The following is a 24,010-nucleotide window of genomic DNA, read 5'->3' on the forward strand; positions in this document are numbered from 1 at the left end:
TTTTTTTTCCAAAATATTTTATTGAATTTATTGGGTTGACATTGGTTTGCAAAACCATACAGGTTTCAAGTGTACAACTCAATAAAATGTCATCTCCCCAACATTTTGTGCCCACCTCCTCAAGCAAAGTTTCTTTATGCCCCCTCATTCCCCTCACCATTGTCCACCTCCACCTAGCCCTCACCCCCCTTTCCTTCTGGCTATCACCACAATGGTGTCTGTTTCTGTTTCTGTGTTGTGTGTGTGTGTGTGTGTGTGTGTATTATTATTATTATTTTGCTAATTCCTTCAACTTCTCTCATTCAGTCCCTACCCCATTCCTCACCCATGACAACTGTCAGTTTGTTCCATGTTTCTATGCCTCTATTTCTGTTTTGTTGATCAGTCTATTTTGTTTATTAGATCCCACATTTAAGTGACATCATATGGTATTTGTCTTTCTCTGGCTGGCTTATTTCACTTAGCATAATAATCTCCATGTCCATCCATGCTGTTGCAAAAGGTAGTATTTCCTTCTTTTTGATGGCCACATAGTATTCCATTGTATAAATGACCCATAGTTATTTTATCCACTCATCTATTGATAGATACTTGGGCTGCTTCCATATCTTGGCAATTGTAAATAATGCTGCAATGAACATAGGGGTGCTTATGTTCTTTCAAATTAGTGGTTTTGGGTTCCTTTGGATGTAATCCCAGAAGTGGGATCACTGGATCAAAAAGCAGATCCATTTATAAGTTTTTAAGGTATCTCCATACTACTTTCCACAGTGGCTGCACCAATCTGCATTCCCACCAACAGTACAGAAGTGTTCCCCTTTCTCCACATCTTCAGTGGCACTTGTTGTTTGTTGATTTATTGATGATGGTCATTCTGACAAGTGTGAGATGGTATCTCATTGTAGTTTTAATTTGCATCTCTCTGACAACTAGTGACATTGAGCATCTTTTCAACTGTCTCTTGGCTATCTCTATGTCCTCCTTGGAGTAGTGTCTCTGGTTCTTTGCCCATTTTTTAATTGGGTTGTTTGTTTGTTTTTTTGGCATTGAGTTTTTTAAGTGCTTTATAAATTTTGGATATTAACCCCTTATCAGATGTATCAGTGAATATATTCTCCCATTCTGTGGGTTGTCTTTTTATTTTTTTGATGATATCCTTTGTTGTGTAAAACCTTTTTAGATAATGTAGTCTCATTTGTTTATTTTTCCTTTTGTTTCCCTTGCCTGGAGAGATACATCTGATAAAACATTTCTATGAGCGATGTCTGAAGTTTTGTCGCCTATGTTTTCTTCTAGAATTTTTAATGGTTTTAGAATTAACATGTAAGTCTTCAGTCCATTTTGAATTTATTCTTGTGTGTGGTGTAAGAAAGTGGTCTAGTTTCATTTTCCTGCATGTATCTGTCCAATTTTCCCAGCACTATTTATTGAATAAACTATCTTTAGCCCATTGTATGTGCTTGCTTCCTCTGTTGAATATTAATTGACTATAAAGGTTGTGGGTTTATTTCTGGGCTCTCTATTCTGTTCCATTGATCTATGTGTCTGTTTTTATGTCAGTATCATGCTGTTTTGATTACTATGGTCTTATAGTTTGATTTTAGGTAGCATAATTTCTCCAACTTTGTTCTTCTGTCTCAGGATCACTGTTGCTATATGGGGTATTTTTTGGTTTCATAAAAATTTTTGAAATATTTATTCTAGTTCTCTGAAATATGTCATTAGAATCTCGATAGGAATTGTGCCAAATCTATAGATTGCTTTGGTTAGTATGGACATTTTAATAATATTAATTCTTCCTATCCATGAACATGGTATGTGGTTTCACTTATTGGGATCTTCTTCAATTTCTTTCAAGCAAGTATATGCCAACAAACTGGACAACCTGGATGAAATGGATAAATTCCCAGAAATATACAATCTTCCAAAACTAAATCAGGAAGAATCAGAGAATCTGAATAAAAGCCCTGGACCAGATGGTTTCCCAGGTGAATTTTAGCAAACATTCCAAGAATGACTAACACCTCACCTTCTCAAACTATTTCACAAAATTCAAGAGGAGAGAAGGCTCCCAAACACATTTTATGAGGCCAGAATTATCCTAATTCCAAAACCAAATAAAAACACTACAAAGAAAGAAAATTATAGGCCCATGTCCCTGATGAACATAGATGCTAAAATTTTCAACAAAATATTAGCAAACCAAATACAGCAATGCACCTAAAAGATCACATACCATGATCAACTGGGATTTACTCCAGGAATGCAAAGTTGGTACAACATTCACAAATCAATAAATGTGATTCATCACATAAACAAAATAAAGGATAAAAACCATATGATCATATCAATAGATGCAGAAAAAGCATCCGATAAACTTCAGCTCCCATTTATGATAAAAACTCTCAGCAAAGTGGGATTAGAGGGATCATACCTAAACATAAGAAAGGCCAGATATGAGAAACCCACTGCCAGCATCATACTCCATGGGCAAAAACTACAAATGTTCCCCTTAAGATCAGGAACAAGACAGGGATGTCTGCTTTTACCTCTCTTATTCAACATAGTACTGGAAGTCCTAGCCATAGCAATCAGACAAATGAAGAAATAAAAGACATTCAAATTTGAAAGGAAGAAATAAAACCATCTTTATTTGCAGATGACATGTTGCTGTACACAGATAACCCCAAAGATTCCACCAAGAAACTGCTAGAACTGATAAATGCATACAGCAAAGCAGAAGGATATGACATCAATATCCTGAAACCAGTTGCACTTTTATATGCCAATCACAAACTAACAGAAGGGGAAATAAAAAAAAAATCCCATTTACAATGGCTTCAAAAAGAATAAAATACCTAGAAATAAACCTAACCAAGGATGTAAAAGACCTGTACTCAGAAAATTACAAGACATTGTACATTTTTTAATTGGATTTTTTGTCTTCCTAGTGTTGAGTTGTATACATTTTTTATATATTTTGAAAAGTAACCCCTTATCAGGTGTATCATTGGCAAGTAGGTTTTCTCATACAGTGCATTCCCTTTTCATTTTGATGATAGTTTATTTTCCTGTGCAAAAGCTTTTTGGTTTGATGTAGTCCCATTTGTTTTTTCTTTCTCTTTGTTTTTCTTGCTCTAGGAGATATATTGGCAAAAATATCGCTATGAGAGATGTCTGAAATTTTATTGCCTATATTTTATTCCAGGATTTTTATGGTTTTGTGACTTACATTTAAGTATTTTATCCATTTTGAGTTTATTCTCGTGTATGGTGTGAATTGATGGTCTAGTTTTTTTGTTGTTGTTGTTCCTTTGTTTTATTTTATTTTATTTTTTGCATTAAGCTTACACTCTTTAAAAGTGATAGTGATCAAGACAATATGGAATTTGTAAAAGGAAAGACAAAATCTAGCAGTAGAACAGACAGACAAATAGAGAATCCAGACATTGATTCACATATATAAGGTCAAATAATTTTTGCCAAAGTTACAAAGGCAATGCAATGGAGAATGGAAAGTCTTTTTGACAAATGGTCCTGGAACAATAAGCTATCCATATGAAAAACAAAAACACTGATTTCTACCTCACAGCATACACAAAATTAAATTGCGATGGATCATAGACTTAAACATAAAAACTAATATGATAATGCTTCTATGAGAAGGTAGAAGAATGTGTTTTTGACATTGTGTAGGCAAAGATTTCTTAGATAGGATATAGAAAGAAATAACTATAAGAAGAAAATATTGATAAATTGTACTTCATCAAAATTAAAAGCATTATTATAAAAGTGAATACAAAACTATGGACTGTGAGAAGTATTCACAGTACAGGTATTTAACAAAGTACTTATATCCAGTATTTACAAAGGACATCTATATTTCAATAATAAAAAGAGAAAGCAACTTAAAAATAGACATTAGAATTAAATAGACACTTCACAAAGGAAGATATGCAAATGTCCACATGAAAAAGCCCTCAAAATTATTACTCATTAGTAAATACATATTAAACCACAGTGAGATACCTTTACCCACTTACCAAAACCGTGGAGTTAAAAAATCCAACACTGAGAGGTGGCAAGAATATGGAACAACCGGAACTTTCACATATTACTTGTGAGTGTTTAAAATGGTACAACCCTTCTGGAAAACTGTATGGCAATTAATTATGACCAACAAATTCCATTGCTTATTTATTCAAGAGAAATAAAGACAGGTCCACAAAATGATTTCTCCATCAGTGGTCACAGTTTTTCTCATAATAGCCCTAAACTGGAAGCAACCCAAACATCCATTAATAGGAGAATAGATACACAAATTATGATGTACTTATACAATTGAATATAATTCAGCAGTAGAAAGTAACAGGCTAACCATGGTACACAGCATGGATAAAGCTCAACAACATTAGGCTGAGTGAAAGAAACCAGACACAAAAGAGTAGCTACTGTGTGGTTCCATGTATATGAATTTCTAGGAAAGGTACACCTGTGTGGTGATAGAAATCAGAAAAGTTTTGGTACGTGGCCTGGAGAAAAGTGGGTATACCTTGGAGAGTTTGATAGGGAGCAAAGGGCATTGAAAATGTCCTACATCTCAATAGGAATTTGGCTTATACAGGTGAGTACATTTGTAAGAATTCATCACTTAAGATTTGAACAGGACTCTGTAGGTAAATTATACCTCACTAAACTTTATTGAGATAATAATTGGTAGCAGAAGTTCTATCTTTATGGTTCTATCCTCCTGCATACATTGTAAAAGGAGTAGTTTTGGAGGACACATGTCAGAACTTTTCAGTTCTAACCTTCATTGTTTTAAAAGAGGGAACTGTCGGCAGAACATGGTGAGTTGAAAGTGCTTTCATCCTTCTGTTACAGAAACAGGGGTGTTCCAAACAACCCCAGAGTTTGCAGCTGGGGGATGGGGAGAAGGAAGCAGCTTTTCAGAATGCCTCCACATGCCTGAGGCTGGTGGCTAGTGTCTTTTTTTAATGCAAAATGGCTTTAATGAATCCAAAGCCTCAGGTAGATGGGAGGGGACTGGGACCAGGGGATGGTATGGAGAAAGCACACAGAGCCTGCATGAGGTTCTGTGAATGGTCAGAACTGGTTACCGCACCCACTGCGTCAGAGGACGTAGTCAGGGATTTAAAAATAAGTGGCAGACATTTTAGGCGGACTGACTGTGCGGATTTAACTAAGGTTAAGACTGACTGTGCGGATTTAACTAAGGTTAAGACTGACTGTGCGGATTTAACTAAGGTTAAGGCTGACTGTGCGGATTTAACTAAGGTTAAGGCGGACTGTGCGAATTGGACTAAGGCTGAGGCTGACTGTGCGGATTACAAAAGGACTAACTATACAGTTTACAAGGAGGCTGAGAATCCATGAGGTTCTGGATTAAAAGCTGGTGGACCCCATAACACAGACGAGGTCTCCCCAATCAGGATTGAATGATTGGCAGCTACTGGTAAAGCTGAACTGTGTTTGGAAAGTAGGGAAAGGGTTTCTCTGACTTTTCTAAAACTAGCCTGGTTTGGTAGGGGGGAAGCAAGGATATGTGTTTATGGGTGTTTTAAAGAACATAAGACTTAACAACAGAAATCCGCAAATAACTAAATCTATATAACTGTTAAATAAACTATTCTTTTTCTTTTCACTAAACTCTGGTATTGAGAGTTATAATTTTGGCGGCGGGCAATCGGGCCCCTAACTAAAGAGCCCGCGGGTTTGTTTTCAACTGGAGCAGTCCAGGGGTTCTGTAACACTTCCACTTCCTGTCCTGGAATGTGAGCACTGTCAGCTGCTTCTAAGGAAGACCAGCACCTGAGGCGTGGTACCAGCTTCTGAGATCGTAACAGTGTGCGCTACAGAAACAATTATGGTTTTAGAGTAGGACAGACCTGGTTTTGATTCCAAGCTCCATCACTGACTCTGGAACAAATGACATAATTTATCCTTAGCCCTACATCCAATTTTGTAAAATAAAGAGAATTATCTTGCCTTTAATGTCATTATTAAGATTAGTGCCCAGCTCTCTCCCTGGTTCACTTCTGTGAAACCTTTCCCAATTTTCCTGACTCTTGCCTCCCCAGTCCCACAGTTCATACTACTGTACCCTTCTTTCAAAGTGCCCACCAGAGATGTACTTTGGGATTTACTTGTGTGAAAATGTGATTAATGTCATTCTCCCACCCCCACACCCCCACTCCACATACTACAGGCAAGTCCAGGATAAGGAGCATGTGTATTTTTGTCCACCAGCCTCTAGTCCTGTGCCTGGCCCATGGCAGGGAAGCTATAAATATTTCCTGAAAAAAATGATGACTGGCAAAAGCAAGTGAACCCTCCTCTAGTTCCAGATACACACCACTGCCTCCCTCCTTTCCTGCTGGACTGCCCTTTGCGACTTTCTTTTTTCTTTTGTCATTTGTTAGTTTGTTAGTACCACATTTTACTTGTCTTACAATGTGTGTGGCAAAAAAAAAAAAAAAAGTCGAGAAGGGGAGTGGAAGGGCAGGTGTTTGGGGCAGGGGGAGAGATTGCCTGTTAATGGAAGCCTGGGAGAGATAACCCTGCCATAAGGAGCCCAGCAGAGGGGGCTGACACGGAGATGACGAGAGCTGCAGCTTTATTCCTCCCTAAGAACTTTCACCCCGGAGGGCACTCCAGGCCGCCTATCACTACTTTCCATCACGCTTGGGGGTTTCATGTTTATCTCTGTTACTCATGTGTTGATCTTGCACTGCCTTCCTGAGTGTTCTTGGGAGCCTGAGTTGTGAAACCCGCCTATCTTTTGGCAAGATTTGCCTTGTTAAAAAGGGGCAACATGGCAATATATTGTTACTCTACCTTTGCTGCTTTTTTTTTTTTTTTTAATCTTATTCTTTGCCCCTGAGTGCATGAAGAGAGAGTGCTGTTAAGGTCTCACGGGCTGGGCACGCTCGAGGCAGCAGACTCCTCTAAGGCATCTATCCCTGGCTTTAGTATTCAGAAGTTTAAACATTATATGGAAATGTATTTACTTTCAGTTTTTCAATTTCTTATTTTGAAATAATTGTACATTCACCAGTAGTTGTAAAAAAAATTGTATGTCCACCCTTCACTTTACTTGTTACTTTTATTTATAAATGTAATGTATGAGCATTATAAAATTTCAAGGAGTACAAAAGCACAGAAGTGCAGGTGCCTCCCCATTAATGGAGTGAATATCCTCTTAATAGCTATTCTATGCATAAATGAATACATGAATAATATGGTTGAGTCATTTATCAGAAATGGGATCATGCTATCCAGTAGCCTCCTTTTCTTTACCCAGAATCTCAGTAAAAAAATCTTCCCACGTCAGTGGCCATAGCTGCCACACACTCTTGTCAACAGCTACATAAAAGAAAATATTTCAGACACAAGTATGTTCAGAAAATGTGGCGATTTTTGTACACTAACTCACAAAAAGTTAATATAATTTTAGAATGAGCACAGTTTAAATCTAGACTTATCTGAAAACTCTTTTTTTAAAAGCCACATTCTATGGAAAGCTCAGATTCTGTTCCTGGTTTCAATCAAATTATCCTTCTCTAGAAGAAACACCTGACTTCGAGATAAGCAGCAGGTGGATCATAACCAGTGTGTCTCCAACTTTAATAACCAGTGTTTTCCAGTCTTTTCAATTGCTCAGTCTCCTTGTTTGGGAAGGTAAGAAGTCCGCTACATGTTTCAAAAACAGCCTTTTTCCCAGCATGCTGGACATGGCTCAGGGCACTCCTTTGGGAAGAGTTAGGGATGGTGAAATCAGTTCAATCAGGTGAGAAGGACAGCCGTGAGCAGGGGACTGGAAGCGACAGCAGCAGGTGGTGGGGAGCCAGGTACACCCTAGTGGGTGGGCACCACCTGTGCTCATTCTGGGTTTCCTTCCAAAGACGATGCCACAGGATCACAGGTCCCCTTCGGACAGCATCACCGGGACAAGATGGAGAAGGTACTGCATTGCAGGTTGTAGCTGACTTTTATGAGCTCAGGTACTGGAGATACTGCCCTAGCGGCCGAGGTCCACACTTTGGATCCCTCTCTTCTCCTCTGAACTCAGATCAGGGGGGCTCTGACTTGAGGGGATTTCAGTATATGACAGCACCAGAGGCTGAAGGAAAATAGCTCATAAAATGGCCACAGGCTTGTCCCCGAATCCTCAGGGAGGAGGGAAAGCTGGGACTGCTTCCCCCACGGGAGAATCAGAATGATTTAATACCTCTCTGCCCCACTCCATCCTCCATGCCACACATTCTCTTCTCAGTTACCCTTGTGCTGACCCTGGTCCCAGTGGAAAGCTCACCAAACGTTCCTGACCTGAGCCCAGTCTTTTTCTGCCAGGACTGGGTAAATGACTGGATTATGTGTCTAACTATTGGCAAAGATTCACTTCCTGCTATTAGCTGGGTTTGCCATTCTCCCATTAGTTTTCCATTTTGGATCCACCAGACCGCCCCCACCCCATGCTTAGAACCCAGGAGCCATTGTTCACTCTTTTTCTCTCAGCCCACACGCCCAAGGCCTACTCCTGTGTTCTCCATAATCACTCTCGACCCTTGTCACCACTGTCTGAGTTAAGTGATTCATTTGACAAGTATTTGAGTGTTTGTGTGCCAGCCCCTGGATGTGGGTGGTGAGCAAAGGCAGACCTTGTCATCCCTGCCCTCCTAGAACATATGGGTTAGGAAATTAGTCTTCATCAGTTTCTCCTCTCTTCTCACTGAGCTGCTCTAGTCTCTGAGCTTTGGTAACCCAGTGTATTCCCTGTGGAGACTTCAGCACAGTAAAAAAAAAAAAAAAAAAAAATCAAAATCCAGAACTGACTCTTAATTTCGTCTCTCCCTGGTGGTAGTAGCAAAGAACACTAGATGAAGAGGTGAGAGAGAAAAGGCTGAATTTTAGCTCCTCCATTAATCATCTATGTTATTTCTGGGGAGTCTCAGTTCCTAACTGTGGAAATGGTTACTGATTTTAATAATAACTACAGCTTGGGGTGGAGCTTTACATGGTCTTAGTTAATCCTCATAACAATCTTTGAGGGATAGTATTTTCAATCTCCTTTAATGGGTAAAGAAGCTGAGGCTCACAAAGTTGAAGTGATTAGTTCCAAATAATACAGCTAGCAAGTGGTAGACCAGAACCCAGGACTAACTCCTCGAAGGGAAGCTGTTTGCTCTACATGCTGCCCTATGATCTATTAGTACACACAGGAGCACAGGGTTCACACACTCAGCACAGCATTACATTAGAGTAGAATAGAACATAAGGGCTAATAGGCTAAAAATAACATAATTCACAATAAAAGAGTTCAATGAAATGATTCTCCAAATAGTATCTAATCTTGTAGGCTTCCATGGATCAAGAGCCCTGACCAGTGACCACTCACCGTCCAGGGAACCCAGTGGGAAGAAGGCCAACCCCACAGCCGGGGTGCTGCACAGAGGGCAGGCAGGAAGCCAGCAAGGGCCCTGAGCAGGGCTCGAGCCCGCACAGAGAGCTTGGGGGCCCCTCCCAAAGGTTACAGGTATACGCCAAGGACTTCGTCTTGCTTTATTATTCTCTGCCCTTTTCTCTTTTTCTTTCCACATCTCTTTATTTCTTTCTCTTTTCTCTGATTATCCTTATCACTCTGTTTATTGCAAGTTTTTAACTATCACTCTTTTGCGGGGAGAGGGAGTTGTTTTTTTCCTTTCCTGATCTCGTTCTCTCTTAAATATCAGCTATATGATCTGGATCAAATTGTGGGCCTCCATTTCCTTGTCTGTAAATAAAGTGTGATGGTAACAACTACATACAGAGCTCTCATCCACTAGACACCACGTTAGGCACTTCACTTAGAGTAACTGCTATAAACTTCCTGTCAGTTATAAGGTGCTTCATTATTACCAATTCCTCTTTCCAGATGAGGAAACTGAGGCACAGAAGTTAATCTGCCTGCCTCAAGTCACACGGCTGGTAGGTAAAAACAGTGATGTGAATCCTGGCCACATGGCTTCTGAGTCAGAGCCCTTGACCACACCTGTGCTGCTTCTCAAAGAGGGGACAATTGTGAACCGTTGAAAGCAGTGTGGGGCCCACCGCAGCCTGTCTGGGAATGTTCACGTCCTCTGACTCAGCTCTAGGATGATCCCCAGTTTATTTGCCAGTGAGAGAAAAATCAAAGCACTCCCGGGGCATAATTAAGCAACAATGGATGATTGCTTAGGGCTAAAGATTTGGCTTTTTCCAAGCTTTTTTTCTGCTGAGTGAGGTGTGGAAATTGGGGAAGGCGCTAGAGGCACATGGTTGTAAACATGGGGAGGGTGCAGGGAGGAGACTGGGAATCAGGGCGAGAACACTGGGCAGAAGGCAGGGGGGAAAAAGAATTTTGGGGAAAAAACTGAGATTTTAGGGATTTAGGCCAGTTGGGTTTAGTAATACTCTACTAATTTCCATGCAAAGCGTCCTCATTTGTCATTAGTGCTTTGGGAGTTTTTAATTCATGTGTGTGTTTTTTTAAACATCTAGTTAGCATTTAGACCTGTATCAGGTGAGACTGGTTCAGCTAATGCCTCCAGTCATACTGGCCACCACCTGTGAGCCCAGTTTGCCTGTCTCTTCCGTTATAGACCACAAGGATACCTTGTCTTAGTGCGCTTTGCTTTAGTGCACTTCACAGGTGTTGCATCTTTTACAAACTGAAGGCAAGACCCTCCACCAGCAAAACGATTGTAGCTCGCTTTGCTGCGACTGTTGTGGCCTGGAACAGAACCCGCGGGGTCTCTGAGGTACTGCTGTGTATTGGCGCGCTCAGAAATCCCACTCTCCCTGAAATGCACCCCCCAGGACTCCACATGGTGAGCAGCCAGCTCCTGGGCATGGGTCTTGTGAATACCACCCCAGTTCTGAATTTGTTTCCCTTCTAGTTCTGCTAGGGATCCCCAGTCACCTTTTCTCTGGCATTCCCTAGTTGTGCAAGTGAAGGGCACAGACCTGTCATTTCTATCCCTGTCCCTTTGTTCCCTGCAGTTCACACATTTGTACATAAGTGCTGTGGCCTCTCTGCCACTGGCTTCACCTTCCCCTTGCTTCCTTTGTCATCTTTCATCACTTCCTACTTGTGTTGTCAACCACTCGGAGGAGGTGTCCCCACAGTGACAGTGACGATGGACATCTCAGCAGATACACCTGTGTATTAGCCAGGCAGTGTGCCAAGATTACTATTACAGGCTTCTGAGGCTGGCAGCAAAGTGTTGGTGGGTTGAATAGTGTTCTCAAACCAGCACCCCAAAGTCAGGCTCTGCCCCGAAAGAGCCCTTTGCAGCAGAAAAATGTAAATGGGGGTAGAGGGGTTTTTCCCTCCACTTAGAGCGCCTGAGAGAGGTGGACTGTGGCAGGGACTGATTGCAGGGGAGAGGGAGGAAGTGTGGAAGTCACACCAACCCACAAGCCACCCCAAAAGAGTGCTCTGGAAATGCATGTGGAGTGAGGTCCTGGGCAGCTGGAAGAATACCTGCCTGGCCCATCCCTTCCCCTGTCCCCACCTCGGCAGCCTGTCACAACTGTGCGTGAAGACAGTTGTCAGATGAATGAGAGACAGACTATATCCTATGAGTCCCTGTAGCCCCAATGTCTACAGTGGGATCTCTGGCACATAGTAGGCATTCAGCAGTGCTGCAATTTTCTAAGAAAACGAAACCAGGAGACCATGATTACCGTTAATGAGCTTATTATCTAATCATTGCTCAAAAGGAAAAAAAGAATTACAAATAAGGATTGAAGAATGGGGTGGGGAAAGAGAGAGGGAGAGAGGAAAGGAGGCGCTGGGCTCATGGGGTGTTTCAAAGGCAGAGGCCTGGGTGGGGCAGTCCAGTCCTCCCCCACCCCACCCCCCGCCCACCCACCCAAGAATAAACAAAACAAACAGGAGGGAGAAACCAAAATCCGGGCCATGAGAGGATCAGCGGCTTCTGTGAAGAAGGGCAGGTTATTTTGCTGCCAGCACAGAGTCAGGCCACCGTAAGCTACTGTCCTGTCTGAGACTGGCTGACATGTCTCCCCAGTGAATATAAAAATACCCGAAGGACACAGCTCTTCCCAGCAGTTGCCATTCAAGTTTGGAGTTCACATGTGAAAACAAGTTACCTTTGCAGCGTCACACAAACTGCATGCAGAGAAAAGAAAACACCGGTCACAACAGCATTATCTCCCCCTTCACTTTGACTGAATCATCTAGCTGTCTGTCCTTTTAAATTATCTGCTGCAAATGTAAATTCTAACCGTAAAAGTTATTCAGAGATTACTGGCAGTGTGCATGGAAGAAAAAATGACACAGTGCCATAAGAGGGGCTGCTTGGTTTTGGGGTGTGCTGTAGGGGCCCTGAAAGTTACTATCACCAATCATACAGATGTCCTTGCTTTTTTGTATTTTAGCAAAAGAAAGGTGAGGACTTATCCATCTGCTTGTCCTAGCCTGGATTTCTAATTGCAGTGGCATGCCTTTTTAAGATTCCTCCCGATGATTTTTGCTCTTCAGAAAAGAAAAAAACTCTTCAGAGAAAGTTGCTTTATCAGTTAATATTAGTTCCTGCTTTCTGCATATGCTGGTTGGAAGAGCTAGTTCAAAGTCCAGGATGAAGCAAAAATGATCAGTAATGAGGAGAAATTGAACCACCCCACCCCCACCCCAAGAGGACAGAGCCGGAGTCAAGGAGGAAGCAAATCTAGAGTTGGGATTATGGGCAAACCTTGCCCTTCCATTTTCATTCTTAACAGGTCTTCTCTAGATGAAGGAAATAAAATTTCTAGGCCATCTTCAGGAGGGAGTGAGCATCAGGCCAGATGCCTCCTGAGAAACTGTTCTCGAGGCTGATTTACCCTTGCAGACTGCAGGGCTCTTCTTGAACAGTGATTTCAAAGAGTTAAACTGCTTCCATATGTCCAGCATGAGAATGGAGTTTGTAGCCTTTGGCAACCTCGGCTGAATCCAGCTGCAGCTGCTACCTGTGTGTTCTACTCTGTGTGTGAGTGTGTGTCTGCGCACACCCGTGTGTGCGGTGACATCTGAACCATGTTCTGACTGTGTCAATGAAACTGTTATGTCTTTGTTGGGGGAGATATTAATTCTGAGCAATTACAGCTCCCTCTCCCTTCATTCCTTCCCACCCCTCCCCTCCCTTCATCTGCTCAGCAAGGACCATGGACCATGTCAAACAATATACAACAGAGAAGAATGCAAATAAACTTTAGTCTGCATAGCCCAGCAAAGCAGTTAGCCGCCCACTTGCAAGATACTTAACTCTTGTACACATGATACACAAAGAACGCTAGCTAGTTTCACCAATCCCTTCAGACCAAAAAAAAAAAAAAAAAAAAAAAAAAAGCTAAAAGAACTGATCCTTGTCTTTCTATCTGTGAGGTTGCAGTTCCTCCTGCTAATACAGGAGCTTTCCCATGATGCAGTGTGATAAGGATTGGCCTACATGTAGTCCAGAAAGCAACCGCCGATGTTTCCTTGATTAGGTGTCTTATCTTCCATTGAGCTGCATCTGATGAAGATTGCTGACAGCATAATGGCTGGGAAAACATCGGACAGCTCCATAAAATGGCAGCTATGTTATGACATGTCAGCCAGGACCTGGTGGATGGTAAGTTTAGCCTGATAACATTTTTTCCACCCACCCCCAAAACTCCCCCCCCCTTCCTTTTGAGCTCCTCCTTTATTGTTCCATGCACGTGTTATAAAGTTCGCCGCCTGCGGAAAGTTCAAGCTCAAGTTGTGGGAGCCCGGGGTGCCTCTGCACACCAGTGTGCTAGATAGGATTTCCCCGCTATTGTAGCCAGGGACATAGGCCTGCTTTTTAAAAAGAAAGGCAGTGTGAGTTTTTGTTCACTTTTTAAAAAAAAGAAGAATGCAAATGGTACAGTCTGGGCCCCAGGCTGGCCGGTGTGAATTGTACGGAGGTGGGGCAGTCAGTGGGAGACCGGAGCCTTCTTGGCTAATTGTTCTTGTATTCGTCTTAAAACAGAGTAATGTACTCCTGTCTTCGGCTCCTCTGAATAACGATTTTGATAGTGTATTGTATCATGTTGTGTGCGGTTCCCTCATCAGTATGCAACTGTCCCCCACGCTTCGCCTTAATTTGGAATCCACCTCCCTTTCAATGAATACTGTAACTGGAGCAACCACTGATTACTATGCCACTCAGCGTAATTAAATTTAGTTAATGAGGATATGCATATTCAGTTCATTATTTTTCTTTGGTCTGGCAAATGTGTGTGGGTTTGTTGTTGCTTTTTTTTTTTTTTTAATCCGCATATTTGTTCAGCTGCAAATTTGGGGAAGAGAGAAAAAAGCATAAAAATTTAGAACATTGATGAATCCTGTGATTCAACTTTAAAAATAATATTGGGAGGAGAGAAGTCATAACTTTAATCAGAATGCTGGGATAAGAGGTAGTAGTTTTGGGAAAGAAAACCTTTCACATCAAAACAGTGCTACATGAAAAATTTCAATCTGCTGATTTCTGGTGTGTGGACAATGGTCTCTTGTACACAATAGTCGTGATATGAATGGGAAAATCTGCAGGCAACCATTTCAGTATGAATATTAAATTCATTCTTGGGTTAATTCATCTGAACTTTTATTTTCTTTCCACCTTCTCTTCTCTCTCCCTTTCTCTCTCTTTCCTTCCTTCTTTCCTTCCTTCCTTCCTTTCTTTCTTCCTTCCTTCCTTCCTTTCTTTCTTCTTTTTTTCTTTATGCCCCTTTCATTTATGTCTTGAGTCCTTTTGCCTGCTTGCTTTGATAATTATTATGCTTACTGCAAGGGCTGTTTTCTCACAATTAGTACAGTGTGAGACAATGGGCACTTTATTCTAGGTGGCGAGGGGTATGGCCAGCCCTGTGGTCAGCCCACCCCAGTGCCCAGACAGAAGGGAGCGCCTTCCGATTAGTCCTGGCTCCTGGCATTGATAGCTGGGCAAGAGGGTTTCTTAGTAATGTGTTTGAGTTTCCCGAAAGGTGGATGTTCTGCTGTTGCTTCTAGGATCTTCCCGAGAGCCCAGTGAACAGAGGGGCGGCACCGCACACAGCACTCCTCATGCGCTTTCTCATTAACGTGCGATGTGTGAGCTGCAGGGAAACTTTTCTGCCGCTGCTACTTGTTGCTGTTCTGAGTACTCTGTTTCAGAAAGAAAGGCCAGTGTTCCTCAAGGGGAGACAGAAGCCTGCCTCCTTTCCTTTTCTCTTTCTCTCTCTCCATCATTTTATTCCAAAGTGATACAAAACTCTACAGTGGCAGATTTTCATTTATGGTTGTACCTCCCACTAGACTTTAGCACTATGTGTCTGTATGGGTGCAGTGAACTCTTAAAATAACTGACAGATATTGCAAAATGTTTATGTAAAAGATTTGCTTGATATGACTGTACCAAGACCCGGGAGTGATGTTTTAATAGTTACTGTAAGTCTTAACTATTATTCTAGGCTGTTGCCAAGAGTTTAAAGTCAGTATTTTTACTAACTGAAACATTTTTCTTTTGGAAAAGGCATAGGTTTTACTCTAAAGTTTTTTACTTAAAAATTGGGATCCATGTGGGTATAGTGAGATGATCACTGTAAATATTTTACTGTTCAATTTCATCATTCTAGTTCTGCATAGAGAGATCATAGCTTACTAAAAGAAGTGTGTTGTGAATACTACTGTTAAAGACTTGTGTAAGCTGATTATTTATATTTTTAAACTACATTATTTTATTGCCTTAGAGGATGCAGAATATGTACAGGGACAGGGTAAGAGGTAAAATGTTAAGTACAACATTTTTGCATGAATTATTTTTATATTTAGCCTCTATTAAGTTACATGAATGATATGTAAATTCTTATTAAGGACAATTTAGTTGTAATAATTTTTTTTTAATTTGGAGAAATGTCTGAGAGATTGATATTTAATGTGTCATTGAAAACTTGGAATGACAGATGCTTTGTGGAAAACATAATTAATAACACTAAATTATTGCTTACCACTAGTAATATATCAGGAGAGAGAGAAAAGTGCATAGTGGCTGCTTTGCCAATATCCCCCTATTTTGGATTTAAAGAATATTTTTAAAAGGTGTTTTAAGCTTCTTACAAACTAGTTATTGTGATTCTTCTTTCACCATGATAATGCTCCTTTTATTTTTACAATTACTCTGGGTTTTTTGTGTAAGAAAGGCTATCGTATCCTTATTTGGTTTAATCAAATGAAATTTTAGTAACCAAATCCTGAATTCCAAAGCTGCAGTGTTCAAGTATTCGGCAATTGCTTCCTGACTTATTGTCTGTTTCATTTAGATTCTCTCATTGTGTGACAATGATCATAAATTCTACTTGACAGGGAAAAAACCCAAACAAGACGTAGTTGTCCAATTCTACATCTGTTTTCCTTCCTAGATAGGCATGTTTTAGTAAAACAGAGGGAGGAAAACCATTTTATTGAGACAGCTAAAAATAAACAAGTACAAGAAGAGTAAACTCTTGTGTGTATGTGTGTGTGTTAAATATCATCTACATACATGCAGTTTTTTAAATGATGCATATGTTTTACTTCTTTAGATTATTTTGCATGTAACTATTTTTGGTGAAAAATCATGTGAACAATTTAAGTTACAATTGGTTGGCTATATTTAGAGTTGTGTTGATGTTCTTTCACTTTATTTAAAACACCACTTGTAAGTATTAGTGATTTAGCAAATAAATAGCACTGTTTCATTAATGGTTATTGATGATCCTATAGTTTCCTTTAGAACCACTGGAAAATAAAATTTTAAAAAATGTTGTATCCTCGTTCTATTTTGTACTGCTTTTTAAAGTTCTCTGTGAGAGTCATTAGAACTTCTTTGTTAGCTATTTGGAACATCAGGGTACCCAGTGTGCATCAGACATTTTTTTTTTCTCTGAGTTTCATAAGTCTAATCCTTTGATCTCATCAGAACCAGGCTAGAACATTTGTAAATTTACCTTAATCATGAAGGGTAATTATTTAAATGTTAAGCCATAAAATTAATTTGAAAAACAAATTGCCAGTCTATGAGACTTGAAATTCTCATTCTTATAAATATTAGTCAAAGCAAACAGGCACATAAACATAAAAATTGAACTAGAGCTCATATTATCTAAGGCACAAAGGTGAGTCTTGATTGAGCACCAATTAATATACTCAATTTTAATGTACTTTTTATTTTTCTTGAAAAAAATTTACTTTTTGAGAAGTTGGAGTGCTAAAATACTGAACGGGAACCTTATGTAATTTTATCATTTGGTTTAAGACAATATTAAAAAGGTAACAAATTCATCCCTATTTTACTATTTTAAAAAGTCAAATATATACTTTTACAAATTTTAATTAAATAATTTGACAACCAATTTCAGTACAGGTACAAAAACATTGAAGATACTTTTTATGACAAGTATTTCTCTAAAGTCTTTGAGAAGTTGAGGTGAACTTAGGTTTACTATTAATTATTTTTAACTAAAAATCCTAAAATTAATGTTTTTTTCTTACAAATGCTGGAACAGGTTATTTATACTTTACATTACTATAAGCAAAAGGGTTCCTAAACAGTCTAATTAATATGCTAAAATTTACATGAGAAAACCCTTGCCTAGACTAGTGAACATGTTTAGACTTTTATGATAATCAACCAGCCATGCAAAAGTATATCTAAAAATCAGAATTCTGTATGTATTTAACTTCAAGTTTTATTTCCTTTTAGAAGTATAACTGAATGTAGAAATGTGATTGAATCTGATAGACGCCATACAGATAATAACCACATCAGCTAGTTTTCTGAGATATGTCTATACATTGACTCTACTTCCAGAATTAGAAGCTATAAAATTTGTTTCATTCAACAAATATTTATCAAGAACTTACTATATGCCATGTAGTGTTCTAGGTGCAGGGACAACACAGGCTCTCTCTGCATTCTGGAGTCAAACCAGGGTCCCAGTGTTGAAGCCTCTGAGTGATTTCTTTTTTCTCTGGAACATCAGTAAATATGTAAATTTTACATTTGTGGGTTTGCCGCTCATTTTCTAAGGTAGCTAATGCACCTTTCCAATACTCTTAGTCTCGTAGGTGAGTGTTAACCTTACTATTACTTACAACACCTCCTGTACAATTAATGATGTGGATAAAATTAATAATTTATTAAATATCAGTTCTTGTATAATAAAACAACAGCGATGATGATATTCGAGTGAAAACAATTATTTCAACATTTGTAAACAATGTCAACAACTTTTTAAAATTTCCAGTTATTTCATAGAAAGATTGTACTTTTTTAAATTACACAGCTCCCATACCTATATTCTTCAGTGATGAATTTTCATTTGTCATACCATTTTAGCATATTTAAATAAAAATGAATAGTATGGAAGATATGGTTAAACACGTTACTGTTCTTCCAAGATACTTTCTGGTCTGTGAATGATTTTTATTTAACTTTCCATAATTTATTATCACTTACAAGCTTACGTAACAAATGTGACACATAAACTTTGGATAAGGAAATATCCTTTGGATTATGTCTTAATAAACAGTGATTAGATGGTTGTTAATTTAATCATAGAGTAAGGAAACACAAATGCCTATCTATCCTCTTTTCCGGTTCTTTTTTGGACCCAAAGGGTCGTGTTCTGAAGGAATGTTATCTCTGCTATCTATGGGAAAGCTGGTGTGGAGTTTCCAGTGTTGAGACTAGTCAACCAAGAAAGATGTGGGGTTTACACGTCATTGAAACTGCAGGATATTTCTGGAGCAGAGCTGAGTGATGTCAATTGCTACCTTTAGTCATGTTTAAATTCCCTGAGATTATTTTGTGACATATTGTGTACTACAATTTGTAATATATATTCTGAAGGGTTGAGAAAATGAGCTTGGTCATAGGAAAAAATACCAGATAAGTGAAAGAGAATTACTTTCTTCTGTTGCATTTTGATGCGTAAAATAGGGTAATACAGCTTCAGTGCAAAAATTCTTTTCAGAAGAGGTTCTGTTAAGGAATATATGCAGCTATAATATTTTTCCACTAACTTTAAGCATGTTAAGTTTTATTGCATTTTAAATGCTGAGCAAAGGGCCATGAGTATAAAGAGTACTTGATAAATGTTAATGATAATTATTATTTCAACTTACACTTCGTATGCTTTATAATGGGACGGATTTAGCATATCATGTAATGGACAGCTTTAATAACAGTTTTTAGTTCTCACTTTTTAACATAAATTTTAACCCAGCACCTCTCTGAAAAATGACTTTATTCACAAAGCAATTATTTTTTAACTTCTTGCTACCATGTTCATTTTCTGAGGTTATAACATAATGGATATGTTTATGAGCACAGGGCTGAATCCTGGGAAATGTAGATTTGGTGACCTCTGGCAAATGAATTCGCTCCTCTCCTGGCTGCTAGAGCCAGCTGTAAAGTGCAGATAATCGTACTCATTACTTGTCGCTCCAACCTGTCGTGAGGATGAATGAGATGGAGTCAGTGAGGCACCTGGTGAATGCAGTGTAAATACCAAGTTCAGGACACACACCAAGGGGGCTAAAACAAGCTGTGACTATTTATACAGGCTTGGGTCTGAGCACTTAGTAGGTACTCCAAAAATACACAAGATGGGGTAAGTGAATGTAGCTAGCATTTTCTATGGGGCTTTCATAATCATGTCAGCTTTATGAATTGGTATATTTTTTGTGGGAACTGCATACATTAAATGAGTCCCCAAAATTCAGTATTTTCTATTTCAAATTGTAGCAGATTTTTAAAAGCCAATCCTCCTGAAGTATCTCCTTGTGCTTAGTGTGTTTCAATGGCTAATGTGGCATGTTAGCTGAGTTTTAAATATTAAATATGATGATTATAAGAGTACAACAAATCAATGATTATGAGGTCCTCCTATTTGCCAGTTGTTTGCCAGGTACTTTGGGAGGCATTTTGTATCAGTAAAATGGGAGTTACCAGCCCCACTTTCCAGATGAGGAGGCTGGATTCAGCTAAAGCAACTCTGTAAAGTGAACTCCACTAACAGAAGGGGCAAGGGACACAAGGACCCTGAAATCTGCAAAGTCCAAAGGTTGTCTGCTCCTCCCCTAGAACCCAGCGATGGACTCATTCAGTGACCTGGGTTATGGCATGATTTGTGACCATGGTCAGGTGTCTTGCCATGGCCTGCTCTGCACCTGCCTCCCCCGTCAAGCCTGACCTCTTTGGGAGGCCCAGCCCTCCCTGTGTGTTCAATGAGCTGGTCTGCTCACCCTCGAGCTGCGTCTGACAACGGTGCAGCTCTGGGATTGGAGGTGGCTGGGTTCTTTGGAAATGTGATTCCATGCATCTTTCCTCGAGACAATTAGACTCGCTATAGTCATAAGCCATCTGGGGGAAATTTTTTTGGAAAGAAATTGGCAAGCAAAGCGTTTCCATTTTCAGGTTTTGATGATATCTGTTTACCTCATGGGGCTCTTGTGAGGCTCCAGTGAGATAATACATAATAAATGACTTGAAAACTGTAAAATGCAAAACAAATTGAAGGTACACATATTATCATCAGCTGGTGTTAAACATGGGTGGGTGAAGGAAAGCTTCCCAGAATTTTGCCAATGTTTTGGAGCATGATAATGATAAATTTCCGCCAGGCACGGAGAAAAATGCTGGCTGTCTCAAATGTTGTGTGATGTTCTTTGCAAATTCTCCTGCTAAATGCAGAGGGATTAATCCTTCAGATAACAACGCACTACTAGTTCACCAACATCCCATGCAATTGCAGTGATAATAGCACCCACCCCTGCATGAAATGAGGAAAATTTCCAAAATGCCGTCTTACCATCTCGCCACTCATCTCTTTGATTTTTCATTGATGTAAGTTTCTGCTTCCACTTGTCTCTCAGAAGACTCAAATTATAATAATTTTCTGATGAAGGTATTATTTTAACTCACACTTAGCATGTATTATAATGAGAAAGATTTAGCCTATCACATAATATAATAGGACATTATACTCTTAAGTAGGATTTTTTCCTCTTTATTTTCAGGGTTATTAGAGGTAACAATATGATCAGCAAGTGTTTGAATTAAAGCATCGTAGCATGTTTGCTATGTTCTTATATGGTATACAGGCTGTATAAATGTTCCAATACAAATTAACCAACTTTATTTTATGACATTTATTATGTATGGATATAAGATTTGTCTTGTCTTATTTAGTTGCTCAGGTATGCAACCAAAATTCTAAACCTTGAGAAGATGGGGACCAGGTCTTATTTACCAAGTTAGACATTATTTTGCATATAAAAGGCCCTTAATGAATAACTCTTATATTGCATCAAGGCTGTTGCTGCCCCTTGTTACTAACACAGGCAGTGATTTCTGTGGATCCTCAAGTCCTGAGTCAATCAATGGTGATAGGATCCTGATATGTGGCCACATTATGAATCACCACACTTCCCTTTTCAAAGTGAAATCTAAATGAGCTAGAAACATGTAGGAATTATGGTGAAATTAGCAACAAGTTTTAAAGCTGAGGCTTTTGCCCAGAAGCAAAAGCAGCAAATTGGTATTTCCCTTCAGGTAAACAGGTTCATGTTTACTACCTCGGGGCCAGGCAGCAAAGAACCCATCTCCATCAGCAACCCTCATCTCCTACTTTCTTAATTCTACCTTTATTTAGCCACTAGGACCTTTCAGGGGTCTGATACATTAGAGAATCCGAAAAAGGCTAATGTATCTTGGGGGACAAATAACCAAACAAGGGGACTTTAAAATCAATGAGGTTTTGGTTTAATCTCTTATTTTTGATGAAATAAGTTTCATTGAAGAGGTTATTTTTCCTTTAAGGTTTCAGTGGTTTTCTGTGTGCGTTACCTTTATTGCAGTGTTGGGAGAGGCTCTGGTGTGGGCTGGCATGTTAACATTCTGTGTTTGGGGGAGGGCCCAGGAGAACGTGCTGAGAGTATCCAAACCTGAAATGAAGTGGGTAGGATTTGGGGAAACACGGGTCTTGGGAAAGTGAAAAAGAAGGTACTCAAGCCGTGTTAAGAAGCATTTGCTTCGAAATGATTTTGAGAAGGATATAAAATGAAAAAAAATCTATGTGGACTAGGCCCTGTTTCAACCAGTATAAGTCGGTGTCAGAATGAAAACTGAGACTGTCACTGCCCAATGCCAGCCTGAACACTCCAGTGTCATAAGGAAGGTCGCGCACCCCTATTTCTATGTCCCCGTTTTTTGGGGGGAGAATAGTCTCGAGTCCTCTGCCAAATATTAGAGTCCTCTGAGCTAGCTACTATCCCATCTCTAACATGTACTTTCACGTCTAGCAGAAACAAGTGATATAGCAACTGCTTTTGTTTACTTCATCCGCCCCATGCTTCTTTTCGGATGTTTTAATGTGCAGTGAGGGTTGGCAGACGTGGGAGAAACGATTGTGGGTCATTTGGCTCCTGAATACTCCAGTCACTGCTACAACCAGGAGAATTGTTCTCCCTTGCAAGCAGAGCCTCTGGCCTGGAGGTGTCCACAGCTGTTTTCACCTGCTTTCAAGGTTTAACGCTGATGCTGACATCTAAGCTGGTGGACATTTTGTAGAGGGAACTAAACTTACTTTTCTCAAATTTGGGCATTGGGCAGACATAGGTGGGAGGATTTGAGACTAAAAACCACATCATCTCTGTTGTAGCATTCCTTGCAGAGGACAATAAACACTGATTTTCCAGGCTCACAGGTAGTTTGCTGTAATTGGTAGCCCTGAACAACCTCACACAAAGTTCTTCCACCTTCTCTGTAAAATCTCCTCAGATTTGCTCTTTGGTGGAAGTACAGAATACAGCATGTCCTTAAATAATGTCATTTTGTTGAACATTATTTCATTATAATGTCGATGAGGGAAAAAATTGATTCCCTCCCGGGGCTGCTGTTTATGTGGAGTTGGCACATTCTCTCCATGTCTGCATGGTTTTCTCCGGGTACTCTGGTTTCCTCCCAAAGATGGGCATGTGAGGTGAACAGCATGTCTGACTCCCAGTCTGAGTGTGGGTGGGTGTGACGCGCCCTGCGACCGAATGGCATCCTGTCCATGGTGAGGGGCCGCCTGGTCCCCTGAGCTGCCGGGCAGGCTTTGACCACCTGCAACCCTGCACTAAAATAATAAGGTTGGAAAATTATCTTACTTGTTTGGTATTCATCTTTCCTAAATGTATGCATAGCTCACATTTATTTCAATGTTGAATATTAGACGTGTGTTGGGTCTCTATTTAGAAGTCTGGTGATAAAATATACCCTAGGAACTTAACTCTTGTTTATCTCAATTAGCCTGTGGTAAAACTGGTTTCCTTATTCCTCAGTTCGCTTACTTGCAGTTTCTAAGAATGTAGGGAGGATGTTGAGTGAGGACTTACTGTATGTGCTATGCACCACAATAATGACCAAGACTTTTGAAGAGACAGCAATGCTTTCTTATCCATAAGTAGAAGGAATAACACTAAATTGCCATTTTATTTTTCCAATAAGATATTAATTATCTTACATGAATCTATTCATTTTTCTGGCACCAAAGATGTTTATAAATGGTATCCCATATAATACAAACCACATGTTAATGTAGCATGAATGTTCAATCAATTAGTTCACACACACAAATGCTGGAATATTGATGACACATGTTAGCTTTTAGTGGGAAAAGAGCCAACAGAGCTAATTTGATGCATTGATCCTTGGGACATGCACACAGATGTGAACCTTTGACTTCATCACAAGTGATTTGGCTGACAAACAGTAGCTTGTAATTATTGTTGCGCCATCAGAAATTAATTAACAAATCAATCAATCAGTTCAGACCCAGCAGCCCAGCCACATTTGTTGGTTTGGGATGTTTCTCTTCACTTGATCTCCCTCACTTGTGCTTTTCTTATCAGGTGCCTTGAAAACATTTGCTTGAAACAGACTGGCTTTTTCCTAAG

The sequence above is a fragment of the Furipterus horrens genome, unplaced genomic scaffold, assembly GCF_987537825.1.
Source record: "Furipterus horrens unplaced genomic scaffold, mFurHor1.1.pri manual_scaffold_4, whole genome shotgun sequence".
Classification (NCBI taxonomy): domain Eukaryota; kingdom Metazoa; phylum Chordata; class Mammalia; order Chiroptera; family Furipteridae; genus Furipterus; species Furipterus horrens.